At 39.4% G+C, this 26,320-nt stretch overlaps 1 protein-coding gene and 1 long non-coding RNA gene across 7 annotated transcripts in view; both read left to right on the forward strand.

Moving 5' to 3' along the window:
• Positions 1 to 26,320, forward strand: part of LOC111253232 (uncharacterized) — a 141,922-nt gene that overhangs the window by 71,984 nt on the left and 43,618 nt on the right. The window lies entirely within an intron of this gene.
• LOC111255381 (uncharacterized) lies at positions 18,934 to 20,965 on the forward strand. The gene is made up of 2 exons (XR_002675461.2): positions 18,934 to 19,501; positions 20,560 to 20,965. It is a non-coding gene; the product is annotated as an uncharacterized LOC111255381 (long non-coding RNA).

A 26,320-nucleotide genomic window follows, 5' to 3' on the forward strand; every position in this document is an offset into this window, starting at 1 on the left:
AAGCCACGTGGTCCTGTAAAAGAAGGTGAGAGATCAGGAAAACAGTTGTGAAACATACGATACCGTTGCGACTGGTTTGTGCACTCATAGAATACAAGTCAAATGGCAAAAATCGCTTCTATCAGTAATAATAGAAATAGGCCCTCATACAAATGTTGATTCATCATTGCTAGGAACTGTTGTGTTAAAACAGGTTTTATAAAGATTTTATGATCACTGGGTGGATTCTCGTTGCGTTGTTCCTCCAGGATATATTCTAGTGGAACATTTTACCACCAGTTTTTAAAAAATCCATTACAATTCAGTAAGTATACACGTAATCTGAAGTTATAGGAATATGTTAAGTGATGCTCTAGAAAAGAAAAACAGAAAATTCGAGTTTTTCTTAATTTACCCATCTGTATGGCATTGCAAGATGACACCATAGATTTTCCAGTCTTTAAATAAGCGGTGTCACGTAGTGAATTACTAAAAAGGATTGGAACAGCATCACAATAATAATAACCGTAAATACCTGCCACATACCTATAGGACCAATGCTTTGTATAGGGATATGTGGAAAGCTTGATGAATTTGCGATGGTCAAATGACAACCTATGTCAGCCATGCCCGAGTACCGGAGCGCCTTTCGTATGATCTGCGTTTTCCTTCTGAACAGTAATTAGCTATGTCTGACCTACTATCGCGCGAATTTTGCGGCTAAGAGCTGACCGTAGAAGACCTTACCTCTCCAAGTGATTGTGAAGGGCACACGTCAGGGTTCACTAGAGCTTTCGCATGCTAGTTCAGAGCTACAAGGTACTTAGCTTCCGGTCATTGAGTCCTTTGGCCGTTTCTCTGTCGAAATCATAATTATCCAATGTAAGTGATTGCAATAGGACATAGATTAAAAGTCACCACATGAAGATTTACATGGTATTGCTATAGCATTCTTCTCAAGAGGAATTAGAGCAGATTATGCTCTAATCAAGTATGAAGCCTTCATCATTTCCTATTGACAGCTCAAAACCGCTCCTGTTTTCATAGCGTACATGTCGGCATGCCATAAGCAATTATAATTGTAAACAATTTTGGACTTAAGACACCCATCTTCTGAATTTATCGTTCGTAACACTGCTCGTAAGTCGACGATGGTCTAAACGGGCTGACGAACAGACGGAGCAGATCTTTGAATCCAAACTGCAACACAACAAATATAGGCATCGAGAATGTTTCTACTTTGACTGTTCGAACGAACTTGTTTACTTATGCAATGGTTGTGTTTGCATATCGATAACACGAGGGGACTATGTAGATTGTGGAGGGTTCAAAAAACCTCAATAAACCCCGAACGGAACGTCAAAAGAAAACTGGTTGTATAGGTTTAGAAAAGTAACACTTCAGAGAAATCAGCCAGCAAAGACGTCTCAGTGGAGTCGGTGTGAAAGGCTTACAATGTATTGCACAATAAATTAATACCATATACAGTTTAGGAAACATTTAAGGAACATAGAAAATCAATATTTTCAATAATATCCATTTATTAGTTTTATTGTTCTATAGAATTCTGGATTTCTGTCTTAAAGGGTTCGAACAGCAAAAACAATTTGCTCAGCTCTACTATGGCTACACGGACAACTAAACGAGCCCCTGGTAAGTAGGATTTAGCTGACGATGAACGACAATAAAAGAAAACGAACACCAAACCTCTTTCGATAAGCATTTCTCACGTTGTGATTAGTTGTTACTTGGGCCTTGCGGAACTCTAGGATACGACCCGTGTTTTTTCGGGGGGTCGGACCAGCCAGTCCGTTCGGTCTTTAGGGATCGAACGCCAGACTGGTCTCGATTTCCTGCAGGAAGGGGTGGCAAGGGTACGGAAATGGGGATTGGTCGCCGGTATTATCGGGCCTCGCGTGACCTCGGCGGTGCCTTGAGGTTCCTGCATTAGCCGTATGATCACGGATAGATTCAACTCACGTTGGTTATGCGTGTTACAACAGGGCGCAAGGTTGAGCGGCGAATGAAGCTGCTGCATTTAGGGTGCTTTGAATTTATCGTAAATAACAGGGACCGAGACGTCACGCCGATTGTAGCATATTTAACACACGGCAATTGAATAGTAATGGGTATTTGAGCGAAAAAATATGCATAGCATTTGTTAGACCCGTTATCGTCTAATTCACGGATGTGTATTTTTGTTTGTAAGTACCTAGTGGTAATATTTAGATTTTAATTTTGGTAAAGTGAGTTCGTAAGTGTCATCAATTACTAGAATCAATTATAAGCTTCGAGGTCTACTAAGGCTAAAAAACCTAGGACTTTTTTTTTTATATACAAGTGTATATAGCATGACGTTATTGAGATGCTACACTCCAATATTATATATTAGGGTAGAAAAGGACTTCAGTATTATTTTAAAGAGAACTTGATTTGACAATCAATTAGATACTGATTCGGGTGCGATCAGGATTGGTCTGACACTCTGATAAAAAAAAAATTGTCGTGGTGTGAAAAAAAGTTAAACGAAAACAGATTAAATTAACCACTTTCGTACGAGAAGTGTGTTAATGAGATGCTGGCAATGATGGTGTAATTTCCTCCACGGTTCAAGGACAAGAAGACTCAGATTGGATTCTCTGATTATCACAGTACTTTCAAGTTCATCAATAATAATGATAACAGTAATTCGCTTAGTTGAATTAATAATTCACTAAAACTGTTGGCCATCTACCGTAGGACACAGTCGATGTTGATGCAATACGTAACGCTATATAAAGTTAATTGGCGCACATAGATATTTCATTGGGCGACCACATCGGTCACCTATAGGTCTAGAACCACTCAGAAGCTTTAGAACGTGCACTATTCGTGCGACCGCGTGCATGACAATCCAATAGCAGCCACTCGTAGATCTACACGCTACGTCCACAATCAGAACCATGTTGGTTAGACTTGGCGTGCTGCTTTGTTTATGTTTTACTCAATCTATAGTCTTGCCACCAACGACAAACAGGACGCGGAATGCGTCCGACCCACTGATGTCGGTCGGTCGCCCGGTGGGACCGTGCATGCGCTATATACTTTGTACGGTATGTAGTATGGACGGACACAAAGAGACGAGTCAACATAAAAAACACAATTCGATAAGGGATCCTGCGAAAAAACATCTTTCTAGAAAGGAATTCTCAGGTACGACGAAATTATGCCTGTCAAAGTTCAGCTTAAACGCTCCATAATATAGCGTAGTAAATTTTAGCAGACACAAGGTTCGGAATGAAACAATTCAATATTGGCATCATATGCGGTGGTAATTACAGAATTGATTTGACGCAATGCTGTGAAAATTGAAGAGCACTCCCATGTACGTGTAGGTTATACAGCAACATCAGTGAAACCAGCGTAATACGAAAAAATTATCTATACCTGTTTTTTTTTTTGCGGATTCAACAAGGTGTTTTCCAATGCGTCAGCTACGAGCTAAATCAATCCAATTCTAGTGGGGTTTCAAAATGAATGCGAATTAGATCTTAGTAAATGCTGGTAAATAAAACACCTCAAGCCATATAAATTCATTGTATGTATAAGGAATCGGAGTTACCGCCAAATCCTACCTAAGTTCTCCTTTTAGTCAAAATTATGCAGGTATCTGTTACTACTTTTCTGCAAGAAGGATTGAGAACTTTTCTTATCTACAAGCTTGCTGAAATAGTAAATCAACCACGTCAACCCTCAACACAGAAACCGTTCTAGCAAGCAGATGGTACACTGAACTAGTTATAGCGATGCCTGCCCAGACTGAGTTTCCTTCATTTTGGCTTATTTTTTTAAAAATATGACGAAAGTAAGGTAAACTGCATTTATTTCGAATACAGATCTGTTGATAGGAAAAAAAGGAAGTCCTAAGAACGTGTAACGAGATGAAAAAAGGGCCCCGGTATTGGGAGCTTAGATTCACAACATGATCGTCGATTTTCATCCTAACTCTAAACAACAATAGACTAAATATTAGATGAATCTTAAAGTGTTCTTTTATGAAGTTTACTAAGCTTATGCCTAAATTATGCTACTTTAATTATTTCGTTTATAAAAATAATGTTATTGCTATAGCCGAAAACTGTCTTGCCAGTAAAATGCGGCCCAAAACAGTGCAATAGGGATAATGTAAACGATTATTTTCAATGAGAAGTATGGCTAATGAGATGACTGGAACATCTTCGACGTCCAACGTGTGTGAAGTTCTTTATTTATGAAAGTACTAAATAGACCTTTTTATTCTAGAGGCATGTCTTAAAAATTTACTCAGGAGCTTCAAGTCAAGCAACCCAATAAAGCGAATAAAAGGACTGTAGGTATTAACTAGAAGACCAAGGCTTTTCCTTTGTTTAGCTTTTAACTAGCGTTTTCTACTACAGAAGCAGAAGACGTTTATCAAAATCAAGTGCTTTAGTTTAGGGTTTCGCGCCCTGAACCGCCATTGGGCAGCATTATCTACCATCAGAAAAGGAACGCTAAGAACGGCCGGCCGACTCTAGCTCAACTGTCACACATAATGCCGAGCGTTGTCGTACAAACGGAGATAGTACATTCATTAAGTGACCTCGTATCTGCCAATAAGGGAAGAAACAAATGGACCTTTAAACAGATCATGCAGCCCATCGTAGATAGTGTATAAGGATTGCACGTTGTTCCCTTAATCACTGTAAAATTTCCGTAGCAAGCTAGATATTACTGAAAACTATATTTGCGATATCTGACAACCGAACAGTTGCGATAGTAGCTTCTCGTATTTCTGAAGCATCGAGAAGCGCATTGTTTATTTAATATTTGGTGGACGCGACAAAGTGGGGGGCGAGGACTCCCTCGAAGAAAGAACTATGGGCGTTATTACTACACCTTTACTTGGCTTATTTTACTTCCTAAAATACTTTCTTGATTAGCGTTCTATGAATAACAACCATTTCTTCATGTCGTCACTCTGCCGGTCGATGAGCGCTGCCGCCTTTAGTAAGTTCTGTCTGATCTAGCCTGATTCTAGCGAGGTCTGTCTCTGTTCTGTTTTGCTCGTTTTTTTCATTAATTCGAATACCCCGTTGCTCATGTTTCATAGCGTAGCGCCGGTCTCTCTTTTGCTTTCTAACATGTGATTTATCGATTATATTTATTGTTACTGCCCTATGATTTGTTGCGGACAACCGCAATACACAGACCATGGTATCTGCAAACGGCTTTCATAATCACAGCCCAATAAACGCTTCCCACTGCCCTTTTGCCACTTTTGTTTAGACTTTGCTTAGTCGACTAAGGCCCAGGGCGCGGCGGCCACCCATGCACTAACGCTAAATTGCGTGTTAATTGGATTTTTAAAAAGGAGTTCAAATTTAAAGTATGAACAAAAAACTGAAATTGGATAACAGCTGCGTCCCTACGTGTTTCAATGTACTTCTTGCAATTTGCTTTTGTATATGTCGTTCTTGAGTGTGACAGATCTTTAAAGCATTCATCAAATTTTCATATTTACATCGAAGCGCTAGCATCGATCTACTAAAGTACTAAGTTATAAGGCTAGGAGGCGTCTTTGTATCTATTTTGTAATTCACATATGTTTTCTGACAGTGGTAGCTTTGTATTTACCTACAGCATAGCAGCCTATTTCTCTTTTCGGCTCTTTCGAAGGAATTGGCTTCGATAGGGATTATAGATGACATAGAGACTTTTTACACGTTTACGAGATGTACTAGATTAATAATATGCAATAATAGTACACAAAGTACATTTATGAGTCTGAAGGATCAACTTATTTTGCGAGGTTATGTACGCAAATCTTGTCGAAACCTTACGTGCTTTTGGGTTGAACTTTATGGCAGCACCACATGGTTCAATCCAAAAACAATTTTAACCTAGTTGTGATGGAAAAGTTTTAGAAATACCCTACTTCTACTCTAAGGGTCGCGCAGTTTTTTTTGGGAAACGAACACGGCTTCATTATATAGCTTTATTTTATTATAATCCGCTATGTATGATAACAATAGATCAGAATTATCAAAGACACTCAAAAACACAGCGTCGTCCTTCCATCGTAACCAAAGGAACTATCAGCAAGAACTGCCCTACCAGTGCTGTGGTAAGTGGCTTGTACGCTGGTAAATCGACGACGACTATTTCAGATGCTGAAGAAGCACGAGGAAACAGAAAGAACTGCAGTTTAGTCTTGGGTATTGGAACAATCATGATCGAATCACAAAGAGGTTTTACAGATCCTAAGGGGCATTCAAATGTACTGAGAATAAAGAACTTCCCAAATTCTCACGTCAAGACTCGCTTTTGTAACCAGCAAAGGCCGTCGTTTCCACTGATCCGCCCTTGCAAAGAGATACCTATGGGACGACAAGAAGAGTTTCACACAGACAGACAGACAGCCTCACACGAGCACGCATACATGTCTACGCAAGTACTACACGGGCTCCCACCTGAAAGCTACCACAGCTTGTATGCAACGCTAGCCTTGTGCTCTGGCTCTGAAGATAGAAGAAGGTTAAGAGATTTTTAGGTGAATGGATACCTTTTTGCTTATTGCGTGCCGAGTGCCAACTAAAATAAGGCCCCACTTTATTTTATCGGATTTTTGCCCAGTTCTTCGGTCTGCATTTCGTCATTTATCTTATACATATATGGAATTCGATGATTTAAAGTTTAGAGCTTCGTTTATATTTTCGATCACAATCGAATAAAAAATACTTTTTTTCTTTTGCGTTCGGTACTTGAGCTGGTACTGCGTGCATTACTTCAGACTTCTCACTCCTAGCACGAAGCAAAATATGTCTACGCTTGGATTCTGGCCTACATCATTATTTATCTCTTGTTCTGGTAGGCAAGCACGCTATCCACTGCGTTATTGGTTGCGGCGACCTTGAAAAACAGTAAGTTGATTAAGATATTTATCTGAACGAAGTCTAGCGGTGCCATTCACAGACAAAAATGTACTTTTTGAGAAGAAGAGAGGGAGAGAGCGAAAAGATAAAGAAGCGGTTTTTTTTTCAATTCAATTTAACTTAATTCAATTAGTGGGAAATAACGACCTGACGTTACACCATTGTTGTATAACATAAGGATTCAATAGGAGGTTAGCTACGAGGACATTTTAAAGCTTGAAGCGTTTATTGCTGCTACGATTGACTTAGAGGTCACGAAGTGATAGAACAAGTACGGTTCAGGCCGAACTTGTTACCATCATGCTCATTGACTCCAAAAAAAACTGTCAACCTCCATTTATACTCCATCGTCAAGCTATACAATTGTGCATGATATTCAATGGAAAAACTCAACATTTTAAAAATATAACTAAATAAATGTACAAGTATCAGCATACAGGGTTTAAATGGGGTCGTTATCGTGACGGGCACGCGCTGCGGAAGAATTTCTTGTTACTACAATTATAACTGTAACGTCAGGACGGTAAAAAGAAGTCACTGATAAATAAAAACATTAGCATGATTATCAATGATAGTATCATGGAGCTGTAACTATGATTACGTTCGCAACAGAAGTAAACTGATCTAGCAGTCCTCAGAAAACGGGAAATGAAGACTGATTTAATTTCAAACAGACAGTCAACGTTCATTGTATTGTAATATGCTGATCTGCCAGGTAGATTTCAGCCCGACGTAGAGTTATCTCCTAATTTCTTAATGGCAATGATTCGTCGTTAATATAAAAGTGGCACGTTACACCGTTAGCTCTATTTTTACTTGAAATCTAACCAAGCTAAATCATTATGGCAAAAAAAGAATTCGTTCATGGAACAATGGTTGTCAGGATCATTTTTTTCCCTTTCGAGAATATTAAACACACGTAGCTGTCTAAGTGAAAGTAGAGTGTATTACTACGTGCAGGTTAACCTTTACACGCGCTGCATAAAACATGATCATCACAACTGGTCATGATAAAACAAATACATTATGAATATAGCCGCAGTTTTCCGTCGGCAGCAAATCCACGTTCTGTTTGGAAGGACGCCAACGCTAGGGGCTTGTGAGGCATCACGGTCAAAGCGATGATGACGAACGATAACTACGCAGAGAAATACTACCGCTACTAAGCAGGGCACGATGAGTTAAGGGCCGGTAACTGTGTGCTGACTGTAGGGGAGTCGACGGCCATTTTGGCGGCGAGCCAACTTCCTGAAAATGTCTTCCCGCACGGCTGGCTCTTTGTGAGGATGGTGGCGAAATGGCAGGAAGGAAAGGGAGAAACATCTTGCGAAAGGGGGTTTCTTATTCGTTCACATCTAAATAACGTTGGCGTATGCAGATAGGCAGCACAATAGTCACCTCGCAGACGATGACAGTGAAGAACGGTTATTTTGTCGTCATAGCCTGTACGGACAAAATTTAGAGGCCAGTCCTGCTTCCTGTATACTTATACGTTAACGTGATTGAAATTCGGAAAGCTTGCTCAAGAAATATTCTAATTTCTTAAGCTTTCTTGTAAATTCGTGTTAGATACTAACGATTCGGACGTCGATGGCTGTAGTAATGGTCAGATCATATGCGCGGCTAATTTGTTTTTGTGACATACTCGACCTGTTTCCAAAAAAGAACAAGGGTAAAATCACGAGTTGTTTCTTTTACTAAGATGTTTTTCACACAAAACCCGCCACCACTTTAGACATGTCTGTTGATTATGAATTCAGAAAGCATATACGATTGAGTCTATATAAACAGAATCAGACCGCGGAGCTGTAATAAAATCTGTATTTTTTATGCTTCGTAGAAAATAGACGTTTTTAATGAAGTTATTCAAAAGCAAAGAAAATCTATTTTTCCTGAAAATAACGCAACTAACTTATTTTAACATAAATGCCCTATCGTCAGTATGTATATTTTCCAGCACAAAAAACTTAAGAATCTGTTTATTGAGATCTGTTCGCTTTCTCGTACTTGTTTTTTCTGTAAACGGTTACAAATATGTGTATAAAATCGCTTTATGTCACTATTGACGATCCGAAATTAAATTTTCAATCACACTGTGGTCAGCACTTGAACATTTTGCCTTAACGAGTGTAATCATATGCAATAACGCTTACTTCTTTGAAACATTGCACTACTTTGACAGGCAAAAAGGTTCTATATCTCTTGAGTTTACCGCTCACATCTTCTAGTTCACACAATATTGCGTAGTCCGGTCTAATTTACTACCGTTAATGCTAAAGAGATCATAGTAAATAAAAACGTTATGCTATTTCGGGTGGTTAAAAGTTAATCTTCATCAATAGTAGGTCTATTTTTTTGACCAACTAGGCAAAAACACAGATGATTTACGCCAGCTAGGAGTGAAATTGCGCACCCAATTTGAACCATACGACGTATCCGCGTTGACGCTTAAAGTCAAAGATTGTTATGCTTACGTATCATTGCGCCACGTTGTTCAGACATGCCGTTTTGTTATTATACAGGTCATAGGTGCGCACAAATGACTAGTTCATGAGGAAGGCCGAGGTGGCCGAGCCCTGGCTTGCATAAGATGAACCATTCGTATTTGGGTTTAGGTAATCTTACTACAGTTTCTCACTGAATGTAGTTTGCCCATAGACTACAGGGCAAATCAGACCAGATGGCAATCTTGTTTTGTTCAGCGGCTTTCAAAGAGCATGTAGGAGAAGTGATAGTAATTCCGTTTAAACTTATTTCTCGATCCATCCTCTAATATATATAAGCCGCCGTATATATAAGCGCTTACTACCCTCTATATGATCTTCCTCTTCAGTGTAAGAATTAGCGTCATTTGTGTATCTCTAGCAGTTCTAGTTGTATATCTCAGCGACAGTGCAATGATAACGTGTGCGCTAGCTAAACTGAGAATGGTCTAGGTTTCCAAACCGGGTGGAAGTGCTCTTTTTTCCGTGCCAGGGTCCAACCATCTGCAGTACATAAAAACTGAGACATTCGGTTTGTCGCTATTGAGCGACCAGCTGCTAAAAGGAGAAACTCGATTTTATTTGTCCCATCTATAAAGAAAAAAAAGTCAGACGAGCTTAGAAACAGTCCTAGCGGAAAAACGAAGGCCTATGATTCCCTATTTTGGAAAGTTTGAACCACCAATTTCTGGTCAACAACCCTTCTTCTAAAGAAAGCTTCACGTGTAATGTATCATTCAAGCTTGTGACCTCAATTCTAACTTGTTAATAGAACGGTATCTTAATCTTACCCTCGCAAAAGCTAACTACTGAATAAGACGTGACCTTTATGGTGGAATCATGTGCAATCGTTGATTAGTCTTTCGATAATTTTTAACGCCTGATTCCGTCTGATTTTTAGGGAAATGTAATATTACGCACGTAAGTTTGCTTAGAGGAGCGTACTGACATTGACTACTGGCTGTCGCGGTACAAGCATTTCACCTTTACTGCCCACACCCCCACCACAAAAGTTGGTGCATTATTCTAGATGTATATATAATAATAGTTTTCACTGTTCTCAAGCTATTACGCTGATTAAGTGCTATGCGTGACGCATACTTGTATGCGCTATGCATATCTTAGAAGGGACCGACAACAGAGGAATAAATGGATGCCCTCTTTTGTAAGGATTCCAAAAAGTAGGATGGAACTGGACGGTAAACGAGAAACAAATTCACCAAATTCCGTAAAAAAAACTATTGTGACTGGGACCACAGAGCGTATGGCAAGAAGTTTGTGTGCATCTGAAACTACGCTTAGCGGCATTATAGGACGTAAAATTCGAAATATTACTTTAGGGTTATCTGTGTTTATATGTGAGCATCGGCTGAATCAGAGGCCGCTACGCTTCTAGACTAAGCTCTGCCGCTATTCGCAAAAATAGTTGGAAACATTAAGCCTACAAAAGCTAGATAGCGAATGAAAAAGTGGCCACCCAGCGAAGGCACTGTATTCTAGGGAGTTGCCAGGGCGATATTGCGAGATCTTGTAAAAGTAGGGAAATTTAATCCAAGAAAAGCCTCCCAGTGAGTCCTTTTCTGCCTCTAATCAGACGCAATGGCAGTATCTGCCATTGCGTCTGATTAGTAGATCGGTGGTATTAGTCAGTAGATTAGCATTATTTCATTGCTTTCCAGCAAGAGGCAACTCTCTTACTTGAGGCACGAGGCTTGTGAATGTTCTGCTGTCGACGCGCTGCTCTATTTCTAGCAGACCAGTGAAATACCTAGACCCATTCAGTGAGCGGCAGTGAATTAGGACAAGTTCCTGATAGGCAACCGCTTTAACTAGCTTTTATAGCTTTCAATATGAATTATTCAATTCAATAATTCAATATGGGCTCTTTGTGTTTCGAATTTTACGACGGGTATCGCCGTCAGGCGTTCTATCAGATGGCTGGTTTTCAGAAACGAAGTCTGCCCATACTCGGCTCCAATTTCGAATACTGTGGTCTCTCGTTGACATTAGCTGCTCCCTTTATTCATCGAAATCTGACGTTAAAGTCGAAAGCAGTAATCGGCGTAGCTTATAGGTAAGCCTACTTAGATACATAATGATAGCAGCATAGGATGCATGGAGATCTCAGTGTTATGCGGTATTGAGAAACAAGAACACAAATCCTTTTCAAAAAAGAACTATTCCACCCCTATTTATCGATCTTTTCAGCAGGCAATTTTCAAACATTATTCATAACGGTCACCATATGAGCCTGTTCATCTGCCCAAGTCTATTTACAGAATGCCGCCGCCTAACTTTGTCGTCTGTCAAGCAACTGCAGCGGCAGTATAGGTGGCGGTTCAGTCGACGGCCGCGAAACGATGGGGGCAGTGTGATTAAGTTTGACTCTAGCAAAATGCAAATCGCTTATGAGAATGGAACGCAATCGGAATAGCAGGGTCCAAGGGGGGCAGTCCGTCGAACCTATTAAGCGACGGCGACGCGAAAAAAGAAAAGAGGATCCAATGACAAAAAGAAGCTTCTGACCGGGCTTGGTACCACGGCTGCTTAAATGAGAATTCCTTCTCAAGCTTCTCTGGACAATCGCCTTCATGCTTTACAGATCGTCGTCTGCTTTTTCTCTTTCTCCTCTCCGCTTCATTTCCAGTCTCCTATCGGCAAAAATAGGCACAGAAGATACGCTGCGTCCGGTGAACATCATTTTCGGTGAAAATTAAGCTACTTTGGTTTATCATCCTGCGACAGCCTTTTTGGTAGACGACGGTTGCGGAGGAAGCAGATTTGCCATTCGGCATTATAGACACTCCGACAGTACAGCCCGACGTACTGTTAGTTTGGTTCGCCGAGAAGCCTGCCAAATCTGAATCTGAAAATCCCACTTCCGAAATCTGTGCAAACAAGGAAGCAAAGGAGCTAGCCAAAAAGCGTGACGTTACTGTATTTGACTGGTCAATCTAGCTTTAATTTTTTTCTATTCCAATATGTGAAACCACGAATATTCATATAATCGTGACATGTTGATAATTAACGCTCGAGTAGGGAGCCAGCCATAATTTCGTTATTGAATAAAGAGAATTTCTCATTCTATACGTGCCTACCCGTTTAAAATCGTGAGCGCTAATTCCGATAGTACGCATGATACGGTAATTATACTTGAATCGTAGTGAGCGATTCTACACGACGACAGGATAAGGAAACATCGTTGATGCTCTACCTTACTACAGCAGCTGCTGCATACGACTGAATATAGCAAGAGAAAGGTCATTGTTCGCTTATATTGCCCCGTTTAATTAGAAGTTTTTCTTTTATATACATATAAGCCCGACCAGATGGGTTGAGACGCACAGTTGATTGTTGTGTACATAGGATATGGTTAGGCCAAGCGTCAATGCCTTCATTACATTCAGCTTTCTTTTTTCCCAGGAGGGCTGTTGGGGCCTTTCTTGTTGTTAACGTCATGGTCGTAGTCGTCATTCCTCCAACGATTGTTATTTCCAATAACAGCAATGAGGATGGTGAATAGTACTACGACAACTACCAGCACCGCTGCTGTTGTTGTCGTCGACGCTTCTCCGATGAGTGTCAAGTTGGTAGGCGGAAGAGGTTCTTGGTATAGCAGGAGGCGTTGACGCTGGAGGACACTATTATACAGCGGCGGTAAACACCTGGCGGCGTGCTTATAGCTGCATCAGTACCCACTACACAGATAAAACAAAAGCGCAATGCAGGGACATGGCGCAACTGCTACTGCTACGGCCGTCATGCGAAGGAGAGGCTTCGTCCGTCAGGACTTCCCCTTCCTCGGCTGCTGCCGACTGCCGATGCGGCGAACGGAAAGCAACGTCATCGACCTGGCCATCTACTGTTTCTTTCTCTCCACTTTGCCCGTGGCTTTCCCGTAGGCTGCCTGCCTGCCTGCCTGCCTGTAAAAGACAGCTGACCACGCAACCAATGCAATCGAGACTATTCTCTTACTTACGGTTGCTAGAGGCCTGAGAAATAGGTGCAAGCCACACTCACGACCCATGGCAGCCTCTTTTTTTTTCTTTAACCGAAATCACCTCCCGACTCTACAGCAACCTCTACAGCACTGTATACATTCACACTCCGCTGTGATGTACGGGTATTGTAGTACACCCACTGTGCATACTTATATATATTTATATTTATTGAGATACACACTCGTTGACGGAATAGAAGGTTGCATCCTACCGTTTTACTTTATGCGCCTGTTAGGGGAAAGCATAGTGGTATTTCTGCTTCTACTTCTTAGCACAAAGCTTTTGTGCCTATTTCATGTGACCAATCCAACCTCTCAATAGTGACCATCTTGCTCGTCGCCCACACGGAGGCCAACATTACAGTCTTGTTCTTTGCTATTTGCACATTTTTCTGTGAAAGACTTTCCTATTTCTTAAAATAGGGCATTAAAACATATGGAGCTCGTCCTGCATATGAGACAGAACCCCCTATGGCTTGGACCGGAATAGTCTTTAGTAGAATGTTATAAATGCTGATGCCTTTACACGGCTAGGATGAAATGTATGACAAGAGAATAAGAGTGACGGGTAAATGACTAAAGGCGTAGCTGACGCGTCAAGTCAAATCATATGTCAGGCTACTAGTCAACCAAATGATGTACGACAGATGCGCGTTTCAAATCAGCTCGAATGATTTAAATATATCAAACTTGCGAAACGTTGGGGCATATGAAAAAAACAAGCCAATCCAGTCATTGATTACGAAACGCAATTAATGTTGCGAAGGTTAAGAAATTCATGAAACAGATATAAGGCCGGGGCCTGCGTTAAATGACTATAGCACTCCGTGTCACACCGACGGTAATATCAAGCGGTTCTTTCAAATGCATCGAAAATGTGTCTCATGGGTCTGATAAAAATTTGTTCTTTTCTTTGAGATTTCCAAATTAGGGTAGCGGCTTAGAGATTCGGGCCGTAGCTGCCCAGAGTGGGCTCGCTCATCAGCGGTTACATTTTCCTTAGCAAACGCCAAAGCGAGCTTGATTGCCCAAATTTATAATTCTGCACTACGCTAGCCTGTTTTTGTCATCTTGGGTGAGGCCGGCTAAAAAATCTATTTTATATTCTAAGATTCCAGAGGCGTCAGATCTCAATGCAAAGCGTGCGACTGACTGACCCGTCCCGACAAAATCCCTTCACGGTGCAAAAACGACTTTTCTGATAGTTATCGCTTGGCAAATCACTTTTGACGTTTCAGCCGACTCTGCGCCGGTACCTTAAGTGCTATACAAAATTCGTGTAGCAGTAATAGATCAAAAACTAGTTTCTATATTTTATTATTGTATATATGGGATTTTCTAGCTTTAACCCGGCCAATTGTTCCACAAAGAAGAAGCCACACACAATTAAATTAATAATTGTCTTTAGTGAACCAATGATTGCAATGTCAGGAATCTCTTTGCCCCCTCTATCAATTTGCAGTGTCATTTTGATGGTTTCATAAGTCGAACTTGAAACCTGAAAATAACAAAAAAAAAACCGCTGCTCATTCTAACAGTGTAGGAATTTCGAGACAGCTTAAAACTGCCTACTTTAACCTAGCAGAGTACGTCACTCATCAGTAAATGCCTAAAAATCAATACGTACCAAATACCGCTAACGGATTTTAACGCGAACGCCAATAGATGACACAGCATCTTCTGCGAAATACGATCTTAAAGATGTCCCTGTATAAAGCAGATTCGGGACACATATTGTAGGATATATCGCTTTGTAGATTAAACGCCTATATGAAGGCCTAAGGCTTTTGCAAAAAAATAAAACCAAACAAGTACTGTAAACAAGGAAAAAACAACGGTTTGTGTAGCAAAGCCCGTGGACAACATTTTTGCAATAGGGCGTAAACGGGTTCAAATTTGGCCAGGCAACCGACTTATTCCTGTGCTTTCTAGCTGAAAAAAGTTCTACTGTATAACAGCCCGTATTGATTTATATGTCATTATGACTCAAAAAGGTACTCCCGCAAAAGGGCATTAAACTGTTGTCTAATCTTTACTGAAACCCATATTTGGCATTTAATAACTAAGAAAACCGAAAAACGTGAACTGCTATTAGATACCGCATGAAGAATACAACAGGATAGAAAATGGAAGAAATGAAGAGTCTTCGTGATGAGGTCGTGAAATCTAAAATCACTCTACTGCCGACTTCGATAATAAGAGTAAAATAATAGATTTATTGAGCTGCTTAACGATTATTCAAGAACAAGAGATTCCATATTTTGTTGTAAACGGGTAAGATTCACAAATTAAATATTCTCTACGGGTACATAGACCAATGCAAATGGTTTTACGTACTAGAAGCCTGCACATCTCTAAAACAGTCCCGAGTCATAAAAGTAATGTCATTTTATTTCTATGCGACTCTTACGGGAGCGTGCAATAGGAGATACGATGACCCTAGAAAATATCTCTAACCTGGTAGGACATCACAAGCTCTGTCCACGAAGGAAATAGCGGAGCCGCACCCAAGGTGAATCCTGATAAGAGGAGTACAACCCTCCGCCTAACCAAAATGTTCAGAGTTCGAAATCGAAACTTCAGAGACTAGTCGAACCACTTTAAGCGTTTACAAAATAGAAAAGTCTCCATTGGTATGGAGGGAAACGTCCGAATTCTACTACGACTCGAACCATATGGTAAGTCTGTATCCTGAAAATGACGTTTTTGCACTTCTTTTTTTGGTGTTAAACGCGCCGGAAAATCTCTAAAGATATTTTAAAATAAAACAATGTACCCATTGATATTTAGTATAATTTTGAAATAATAAGTTTGGGCATGTGCAGTTCCGAATATTAAAAAAAAACAGCCGTCATATTGATGACTCTTTTTCTGATAATTAATTTGATCTCTTAATGATCGTAAAGATAATGTTTGCCAGCGAACTGGATAAACAGTGAGAACTACTGGCTTGCAGTCAAAAAATGACCACGTTATTTGTTATAAACAGAAGTGTTAGTATATATTTTCCAAATGCAGTACTGGATGGTCAACAATCTAACTTAAAGCATGCGGTTCAGATGTGACTAGTGTGAGATATAACGGGGCATTTCAATTCTGAATGATCTGATAGATGCAGTGACAACGCGGTTAGCCACCATATTTTGCCGCAGGCTTTATGGGCATACGTGATCTAAAGCGTTCACAGAGTAAAGTTTGCGTTGGGCCGGGTTGGCCATCACTAGATCCTCGGTAACTGTGTCACCGTTTTGATACGATTTGTTGCTAATTGGCTTCATATCAAGGTAAGTCTTCGACTAGAAAGATATCATGTTAAAGTCACCGTCTCATTTGAAATAGAGCACTTGGATACTGGCAAAAGAAGCTATGAATGAATTTACTCGAAAAGCTTTTTCCAGCATTTGAATAAACGATAATTAAATAAATTCAAATGAATCCATCTTTGTAAATCTAAAGAGAAATTCTCACGAAGTGAAGTGAAATTTAAGAAAATGAAGACAATGTTTTATCTGTGCGAATACAATCAAATTAAAAGCTTAATCTATTATACGGTAGAGCTTCTAGCCTCGAACTTAACATGGTCAATAATTGGACCGAATGAGTATATAAAATACTTGTAAATTTAAAGTGCCTAAGTATAGTAGCATCTGGGGCTGACTATGACGGCTGACGACGCGCGTGATAACTTTTTTACCCAACTCGATGAATAAACGCTCCAAGAATTTGAGGAAAGAGACGATTTAAGAAGAGATAACCGTATTGAGAGCTATCGCAAATTGTTCTTCCAGCTTACCCTTATTCCACCATTTTGAAGAGAGCATACTTGTATGTGTATAAACCAGTGTAAATGTTAATGTACTTGCAAGTACGGAAATACGTTCATTTAAGGCACAACTATTTTATACATAAATATAACTTTACGGTAACCAAACAAAGCGCCTGAATATCGAATCTAGGAAGATTTTGAGTCGAAAAAATGCGCTTAAAGGCTAGGTCCATTCCCATCTCTCTATTGGGCCTTAATGTCAAGGAAATCTATGTGAGGATGGATTTCATTAGACAAACTTAACTTGGCCGTCCGCGGAAGCCTGATGGAACACTCTAAGCAGGAGTTTGGGCGAATAAATCTCTGTTTCCGTTGCAATTCATCTTCACTCCACATTTTCCGCGGCATTTCCGTTTGTCCTGGTGGCTGTCTCCTCTCGCTGTCCAGCTAGAAGGTCAAATCAAAAATCCACTATCTACTTGACTCTCTTGGGATAGGACAGATGTCATAGAATCAATAGTGCAGTCTACGCAAGAGTGGTGAAAGGTGACGCTGTATTAATTCTCTTATATATCAGAAAAACAGGGTAGCTAAGGCCTAGAAAAGGAGCAAGTAGTAGACCGTGTCTTGTATTTCGCGACGAAGTCCACTGCATCTTTCACTGTCTTGCTCTTGTAACAGTGCTCACGGTATCAAAGTACGGCAAAGTTCTAAATCAGAAGAAACCTGTATAGTCCTTTTTCCAGGAGATGACTTTACAAGCGCTTCTTTCAATCTGGCACTCCGTCCATTAGCTATTAAAGAATGCGTAGCCATATTATTTCAACAAAGATATGTATCTTCAGGCAGAACATTTAGTTTCTGAATTAAGCATGGGGTGCCTTTTTCAAATTACCGGCGATGTTGATAATATACTGAACCGTAAGGAAATCGTGAAATCTTACAGGGCGTATGATGATATGCATGTTCATTTTTGAATTATGTATTCTAAAAAAATATAAATATAGTAAGGAACTCGCTGGTTTTGATTTACAAAGAATATACAAATTTCCTTTTTTTTTTTTTCTAATTAAAGAAAAGTGAAAAACCATTTTCATGGTGAAAACACCCTGGCATTATTTCGACAGCACGCAAAACTGTACAACTGTAGGGGAAACCTACATATTTTATACGAGTATAATATTTCTGGGAGGTAGGAAATGACCAACTCAAAATGGCGATAAGGAATATTTTCCGCTTATAAACTTTTCAGTGATACTGCAACTACCCCAATGTCTGACTCGATGATCGAACAAGAAGGACCGATCTTTCTTTAAAAATCTCCTAGCAGGCCAATTAGGAGTCCTTACGTCAACCAAAGAACGATCATTTATAGAATGGGATAAAGCGCGCTTCTTCAGCTATACACGATATATCGCTAAAAAGATCGGCACTGCTGTGCCAAAGCCAGAAACTTTTAACTACGAACTTACACCATAGCCATAAAATCATAATAGATTGGAGAAGTTTTTTCCAAAGATTATCAGCGCAAGTTTTAATAAAGCGGCTTAAGAACAAAGTATTTTTCTGTGGCTATCAGGTCAAGTACGGGGTTATTGGTAAACGTTAAACATCCGGTAATTAATTTCATGCGGCAAGCTACCCTATATTAGTTAATAAAAAGGAGTTAACGAAAAGTATCAAATTTTGTTGTTTTAGTTACCTCATTGCATATTTATTCTCATCCTTTGTATTTAGCCTTTATTTCATAGAGTTATTTATTTTGACCATGTATCTAACGCACGACATGTGTGTGTGCCCTTCTATGGTCCAATATAGCTCAGGATTACTTCCGATACCACCGGCTCTCTAGAGTGTGGTACCACGTAGACACAATCCATAAGGTCTAGGTCGAGAGCTAGATGCGTGCTAGCCTAGTCCAACTAACTTGTACGACAATCTAATTCTGCAATTTGCATCTTTTTATTCGCAGTCTGCTGGTCCTGAAATGACCACATAATAGTACATGCGGCAGAACCTATTTAGTAATGAACAACGATGTCACAAAACGACTAACGGCTGAGCTTCCTATCTATTCATTTGCGTCCGACCTAGGTTCTTTCATGTGAACGACAACCTAGCCAGCTCTGGTTAGAGAGAAAGAACTATCCTACTACCTTCGAGTAGTTCTTGTGCGCGCTACGGATGGATCATGTCGTCCGTGTCCGACAAAGTAGTGAAAAGAAAAAAAAACCCTCCAACCCGAACGAGCTAGGCAAACCGGAGGGTTGAGAGGAACTCCGGTTAAGCGCGCTACAAACATATGTCCTTAATTCGTCCATGGGCAGAAGAAGTCTAGTGGGTATGTATATGTATGGTAGTGGCGCGGCACAAGGAGGAAGGGTGTAGGCATCTAAAGTTTGGATACATTCGTCTTAAGCACATACACTGTACTATACTTCCTGCTATGCTATTCTGTTTCCTTGGCTCATAGTGGTGAGTCAAGAAAACAGCAAATGGGAACACCGCACGGTCATCCCACCCAAGTGGCATTGGCCGGAATTTAACCGGTATGGAATAGATAAAGACATACATGAACAGAGATTGTACGTATTTATATTGTTGGCGTATATAACGCTGTCCATTCAGTGTAAATGCTTAATAAAAAGTGTCCTCTCCCGGGCTCCATTCTAGTGTCTACTGCGTTGATCATCCACCAAAGCAGATACTACCACACAACGATACAGAAGCAGCGTCTTTATGTACCTTACCCTATAGTAGTTCTTTAGCTGTTTACCGCTTTGAAAGCGAACATTGCTATGGGCGTTTATGTTAGCAGTTAGTGGATTTCTCATGATGTAAAACGTTTTCACTATTTTCCAACAATTACTCACATTATTATTTACTGCCATGTCTTTATTCGAAAGTGCTGTCTGCAAACATTAAATTAATCTGTTTTTTTGCAAACTGCAAAAAACTCAGGGTATCACTATTTCAAATAATAGTTACTCAATAATAATAATTACTTGTGCAAATTCGTAAAGGTATCATTAAGTTCACTACATATCTACTTCTGCCTCTCGCGTTCAGCATCTCGGCATGAAGACAGACTACTTAGTAAAGTTAAACTACGTTTCGGTTGCCAATAGTAAAAAACAATCAAAAGAAATGGTTTGTCTCATCCTTTACCGTATATTTTGTTTTACTTACGTGCTCAATTTTCAACCAAACACTACTATTTTTATATTTTGTTTTACGAAAAATAAACGTTTATAAGCTGGGTCAGTCAAGGCATAGGAACTTAGCAATAATAATAACATTGTGTAATTGAACTGATTTATTAGCTATTAAACAACTTAGGCCAGTTTATTGGCAGTATGTTAGTATAATTTGTTGCATGCGATTTATGCTCCTTTTCAGCTTTTTCGGCGGAATAACTTCATTCTTGGGAAAGGATAATAGGAACTATGGGCGCCAAGTAAGACTCTGTAGGCGGAGTTTGACGCCCCTGTTTGAGCGTCCTCTTCTACACAAAGGACGTGGCAGGCTATGTTAGCGATCAAGGTCGATTTATGTGTTCTAAGTAAAACAGATACTAGCCTAAAGGCCTGCCATTGATACAGATTTGTGAAGTGCACTTAGGAATAATTTCGAAAGATAAATCAAAACATCTACCCGAAGTATATAAACGGCTTGAATCATTAAGGGTCTGGCGCGTGTGTAGTTGCATACATACTCGACGAATTTCTGTTCCTCACCTCGTGTCTAAAAAGTTGTGTTTGTTGTTACTGATAAAATAAAGTGTGTGGAACGAATCGGTGCAACGCTTAGCGAGCTTTTTGCGTTAACGGGCATTCATTCTCAGTACCAAAATGAGAGCAGCTTTCTTTTTAAATGAAAAAGTAAGCCTGCCATAACCAGTGGAGGTAAAAAAAACATACGTTCCAGTTGTAAGCCAAGGTCAGCTTAAGTTTTCACGCCATACAGAAATTACAAACAACTGTGGTTGCCTGAATTTGGCGATTTACAAGTTAAGACAAACCAGATTTGTGCATATTGAGCTGTCGCGAAGGCGAATTGTCAATAAATCTAAAATGTTTCAGCAGCATAAACAATGATCCTACTAGCAGTAGCATTGCGTTGCAATTTTCAGAAAAAAAAACAGTAATTATATAAAATAAAAAATACTAATTGAAAACATAATATTATCGAAGTCTGTCTATGACAAAGTTCGTGGACAACTCTCGACGAGAATATTTTTAGCCTCTTAATCCAAGCCTTTTTTATGCCATTATCGTCTCTTCGAGGACGTTGATGAATTATGATATATTATCGGATTTTCGTGGCTTACTGTATGTGTGACGCTTACTTTTGGGTATAGTTTAGATATAAACTGAACAGATAGATTAGTTTTATTAACGTCGCATCTGAAGATGGCTTTATGAATAAACTGATTCTGAGTTCACTTATCAGTATCAATGTGCTTCTTAATATAAGGTTCGTAAACTTTGGAACAATATAGGGATTTGCTAATAACGAAACCTCTGTAAAGATTCATGTAAAATGTAGGATTTTTCATTTTTTTAAAAGTAAGGCCAATAGTAATTAACGCTGAAACAGTTTTCTGGGTAACTGGGAGGTCGGAATCATGTGACAGCGTCATTGTAATTTCTATATGTTTGAACAAAGTCACTGCCTGTACAGAAATGGTCACATCTTCTAAAGCGTATTTATCCATTGTCAAAGAACTGCTGTAAATTCGGACATATCGCTGCTTTATTCAAGGGTATTGCAATTTGTAAAGAGCAGCGGTTCCATCTTACGGCTAAAAATCAATCTTCGGTACTTAGGTCTTTGGTCATGAAATTAGCAGAAGCATAGCTTTTAATGAATTTTTGGTTTCATAAGTGTCTTGATCTTATATTCAAAAAGTGGTTTTCGGGATTTACTATTTTGTTCAAATTAGGTTAAGGTCTAAGGTTTCACCAGATTTTGCAGTTGAAGCATTCGTCTTACGCTGTAGGACTTTAACCTACTGAACCCTGGGCCCTGTATTCAGATTTGGTCAAGTGCACCTGTACTTTGCTGCTGAAAGAGAGAGGTAATAAATGACTAACACCATTCGTATCTTTGAAATACAACCCGACAGTAAACAACACTAGTGAAGTAAAAAAGATTCCTGAACTTTTTTCATGGAGGTAAGCGACATTAATTTGTACGAATCAGCAGAGGCATCGTTTTTTTTTTTAATAATAAGATCCCTAAACATAATTCATATTAAAGTGTTTATTTAGCTGTGCTGGTTTTTCAAGGAAAAAATTTTCAGTCTTTTGTACATTTATATTTCTCATAACGGGCAGAAGAAAACGTTGTTCCGTCGACTGTTGAAACCGTGTGGTTTTATTTAGAAAGAAAAGCAGTATTACCACACTACCTATTTCTAAATCATCAGGATATGCGAAACGCGCTCCATATTTCAGTAGACCTTAGTTAATGCCTTGTAGATACACTAATACAAAAGAAAAAAATTCGGTTTTTTTTAGGAACTGCGGAGAGTGCCGCGAAAAATCGGCATATGTCCTGATATATTTCCAAGCAGCAAGAGGTACTCGTCAAATAAACCTGGAAGCACATCGGGGATATTGTACCATTATCAAATAGCCTTCTTTACAAGGAAAATCAATAATTCTTGCAGTTCATATTGAGTCGCCTAATATAATGTTAATAATATAATAATAGTTTTTCTTTCAACTGAAGAAACTCGGCGAAAGTAAGAGCAAAGCAAAAAAGACACTACCTTTTCAAGAGCGTAATTGAAATTCAGTATTATAAAAGAATATACAATTCTAAAACAAACAACGACTAAATAGGTTGATATGACGGCTTACATGATTCTAATGCAAGAAAAAAAAATGCCCCTACAAAGGATATGCGGCGACAAGTAGACTAGTTTTTGTTGTCCGAAATAAGAATAAGAAGGATATTCAAACACGGCAAGGATTTGCCGTTACTTAAAGGACCATTATTCTAGGGAGAAACAGAGAATCAAATTTAAGGTCTGGTCAACAGCCGAAGCCTTTTCAAAGCTTCCAACAGCCTTCGCGACAAAACACTGGACATGGCTAGATCAGAATTAATTTTCAATTATTCAACACTGGTTCTGCGACTGACCCTAAAGGGTGTTCGGGATCGAGTGATACATATTATGATTGGCAGCTTGGGGTAATGTACATGGGTTTATTCACTATTTATATATATATATATATATATATATATATATATATATTATAGTACGATAAAAGAGCTAGTTCCTTCCAGAAGAAAGTCGCAAACTCACCTCGGTGAAAGTGCGAAGTATATTTTCGGAATGTCAAAGAGAATCAGCTCTTGTGCAATGTGTTCACACCAGATGACCTCCCCACAAAGGTGTAACTTGTCTAGTTGGCGGAAATCAGCGGCCAACATTGTTGTTAGTCTTCCTGTTCCACAATTTTCATCAGACACAGCAGGAAATCCACAACCAGTTTAGGTTTGAAAAGGTTCGAATTGGCATAAAGGTATATTTCTGCTGGTTCCAGAACTATGATACAAAAACCAGCCCCTGTTTTCTAGACGACAGTGTCCTGTGCCAATTGAGTCCACATTCAAGCCGAGACAGTTGGTCTTTTTTAGGTTCATTGCACTTTTTCGCAAGTTTTAGGTCCCTTGAGGTTATTAGATTATTTTTGATTTTACTTTATGTTTATACTTTGTATACTGATACTTTATGTTTTGTTTCTTACGTATCCGAGTAAGATTTTTAGCGACTATGCGTGCACTGCATCTATCGTTTTACTCGTATTGGCTATCGTATTAAAACTGTTTGCAAATTTAAAGAAAGAATGAACCCATTTATATGAATTATAACTGCTTCAGGCCGCTATTTCAAATGACGGATGAAACGCATGGTGGTTAGATTGAGCAAACGCTTTCGCGAGAGATCTCTTTATCAACACACGATGAAAAAATATCCACGTGCTTTCACTTACGTGCAGCTTATAATCAAGCTACCTCAGTCTAGCTCTAATTCATACTAAAACACCAGTGCGTTCAAAACTTTCAACCATTCCCTTTCTTTTAGGTTGCTGTACTCTTAACATTGTCAGCTTACGTACCAAGACAAAAGTGACTCATCTTAGTTCTTTGTAAGGCTAGATTGCTTTTGTCTTATAATAGCTTAGTGGATAACGTATCTGCCCGCTAATCTTAGGTCTAGATTCGAATCAGGACATAGACACACTTTATTTCACGCTGGGAGCCAGCCATCTCATGGTGCCTAACGGCGAAACATAGGAGCTTAAAGGCTTCAGATACACAGTGGTTCTCAAAGTGGAAAAGGCCTGTAGCGAAGTGAAAGCTATAGACATTTGTACGTCTCGTATAGCTTAACCATCATCAGATAAAACCTAGTGAAGAAGAAAAAAGTAAGTGTAGCGTGGACCGAGTGGAAAATCTCTTTAGAGATTGAGATGATCTAGGAAAAGGTGCATTATACGATTGACTGACGGAACAGCTCAGAATAACACGAACCTTGCGATGCTACGGAACAGCAGAGGGCACGTGCTGGAAAGATGCGTGGGCTCTGATACTTGAAGGGGGGTTGTCGTGTGAAATATTCGCGCTCTTATTTTGTTCTCTCTATTTGCTTATCGATAGTAATGCGTTCGCAATGTAAACGGGAGAGAAGTTCCGTCGAAAGCCACCGTGATTATGTTGAACTATAACGATTCATGTGCATCAATTCGACTCGTGGCCCTGCTTTAATATGTTGATTTCACCAATTGGTCTTACAGTCAATGCACGTCTGAGAATTGATCTGAAGTTAGCATAACTTTCCACGGTTCTTACTGCTATAATATTTCCATATCATTACGAATATACTATTTACGAAGTGGCAATCTTGCCTTGACTACCATTCATTCTTTATCCTTCCATTCTAGTCGATTTATCGTGGACCAATTGAACCATGCTTTATTGCCGGATAACGAACGGCGGAACAAATCAAATGTGGGATTAGATTGATTTTATATAGCAAATAATATAATCGTACGACTATACCAATATGGCGCAACACTAACTACTGCTCAAACATTACAGGCACGAACTTGATCTATAGACTCAATGACTGCGTCCATCATCCCAGTTGTGTGCGCGTCAATAACCATTATATAGTTGCTGATTGCGTCTTTGTTTAGCGTTCCATAACTGGCGACTTTACTACACATGCAGTGAAACACAATAGACAATCTGCGAATCCCAAGGCCTCATTTCTTCTATGTTGACAAACTGTATAAGGACTTCAATGTCAAATCAAGGTCGCAAGAGATCAAACCCGTCCAATCTAGGCATATATTCTTTTGGTTTTGTTCATTGCTGTTGTTATTATAACTGAGATAATAGGGCACCGTTATACGTTCAGCAAAAAAAAACAAGCAAAGTACCATGTAGGCGTAATTGAGACATAATGCACTTTGTGTTGATAAACGTAACTCAAAGATGTGCTCGTAGCTTCATAGAACCATTCATAGTTCTCGTCCGATAAAAGAAAGCCTAGCTTTTACCAAATTGCTATTGGCTAGCTTTATGAATGATCTTAATATTTAGTTACGGGAGCACTTTATTTTTTAGATAGACGGATCAATGTCTGAAATGAGCTAGCATTTCCACACGATCCTCTATTAGCTTGTAAGGGTTTAGTACTAAGACAATGAAGTCAGTCAACTAAATCAGCGTTCTCTTTCTTCGACCTAAAGAATACCTTGAGCCTTATTTGTGCATTGGTATTTAGTCGTTGGTATATCAAAGACTCCTCTATAGGCCAGACTCTATTTTATCTACCAAGCAAAGAGATCTTTTTAGATTCTTATTCGAAGTCATATGCGTGTCTTTCTACAACAGCGAAAGTATGATTGTTTAGTAATGTAATGTTATTAATTCTCGCGGCCATTTGGAGAGATCTCTAGTATGCAGTGTAACGAAATCCCATATCAATGAGTTAAATTTGCGCCGTGTGCTATTAGACCGATTGTATTGCCATAGCCAGCTGACTATTACGATATTGGCTTGACAGTATACTCTGTAACTGTTTTAATGTTTCTACGAAGTGAACCAATAACCCTGTTAGCGTCGCGAGTTATTGCTA

Source organism: Varroa destructor, unplaced genomic scaffold (genome assembly GCF_002443255.2).
Source record: "Varroa destructor unplaced genomic scaffold, Vdes_3.0 BEIS01000001.1, whole genome shotgun sequence".
Lineage (NCBI taxonomy): Eukaryota > Metazoa > Arthropoda > Arachnida > Mesostigmata > Varroidae > Varroa > Varroa destructor.